Source organism: Penaeus monodon, chromosome 21 (genome assembly GCF_015228065.2).
Source record: "Penaeus monodon isolate SGIC_2016 chromosome 21, NSTDA_Pmon_1, whole genome shotgun sequence".
Classification (NCBI taxonomy): domain Eukaryota; kingdom Metazoa; phylum Arthropoda; class Malacostraca; order Decapoda; family Penaeidae; genus Penaeus; species Penaeus monodon.
The window spans coordinates 19266458-19267547 of NC_051406.1; the positions used below are offsets into that span (position 1 = coordinate 19266458).

The following is a 1090-nucleotide window of genomic DNA, read 5'->3' on the forward strand; positions in this document are numbered from 1 at the left end:
GACTCCACACACTCACATGCGTTTTGAGCAGTTTCACTTGAGGCAATGTGGTAATCATCCTTATGGGCTCCCCCTCCAAATTTATTTATTCCCTCTGCTTGGAAGACCGAATTCTAAAACTCAATTATTTTACTGTAATTTGAGCAGGATCGATCGCTGCATTTACACTCCTTCTAGAATATTTTATTTGTTTACGTTCTGGGTAACAGCAAAATGATAGCATAGTATAAAGTATAACAAAACCCAAAATTTACATTGTTAAACAAATTCCAACTGTGTAATTACCATGTCTAAAAAAGAAAATAAATATTAATACTATATATAATGTAAGTACATGTGCGGATTTCTTATATTAACACTGCCCCGTTCCCTCCACACAAAATTACATTACATAGTAAACCTAATTTTAAGTTTTTTTTTTCTTAAAGTTACGTAAGCATCATTATCAGTTAGGCCAAAAATTATACAGCAAACAGTATTCTCGAAGTAAACAGAAGACTTCTCATACCTGCCGCATTGCATTTTCATGTCATGTAATAAAACTTTTATGGGCTTATGTATGGTAATAGTTTTATCTTCTCCACTAGTTCTTTGGCATTTCTTACCCATAAAATCTAGTGTTTTAAACAGGGGTTTCGCTGACCAAGAAATAGTAAGAGACCTCCCTTACAGAGCAGCAAGTAAGCAAAATATATAGTTTCCCTATTATGCGGGTCTCGACCTTGCAGGACCAAGAGAGAACTGAATGAAATCAAGGGAAGTTCATGTTACGTGTTACGAGAGCAGAGCAGATTCCAAGTGCGTTAGCTTCAATTCATACTGGCCCTGGAAACGCTCCAGGACGGCCGGGCTCGCAAAGGAAGAGCAATCGACCATGAAACAAATGAATGGAACACGTGTGGTAATCCCCGGAAACTATGGCTGTATTGCCTCTCTTAGACGGATACCCGCCAAAGACCAAGGAGAGAGGGATACTCAAGGAAAAAAGTTGGGGTAGGCGCCGAGGGAAGCGTCGCGGCTCTGTTCGATTTCTTCTAAGGAATTTGTAGCTTCCAGGCGTGGATTTCTACCGCATGTTGTCAGTTCTGTT

At 39.4% G+C, this 1090-nt stretch overlaps 1 protein-coding gene across 6 annotated transcripts in view; it reads right to left on the minus strand.

The window, feature by feature from the left end:
* LOC119586305 (CKLF-like MARVEL transmembrane domain-containing protein 4) overlaps positions 1 to 1090 on the minus strand; it is a 23595-nt gene that overhangs the window by 10880 nt on the left and 11625 nt on the right. The gene's annotated exons all lie outside the window — the stretch shown is intronic.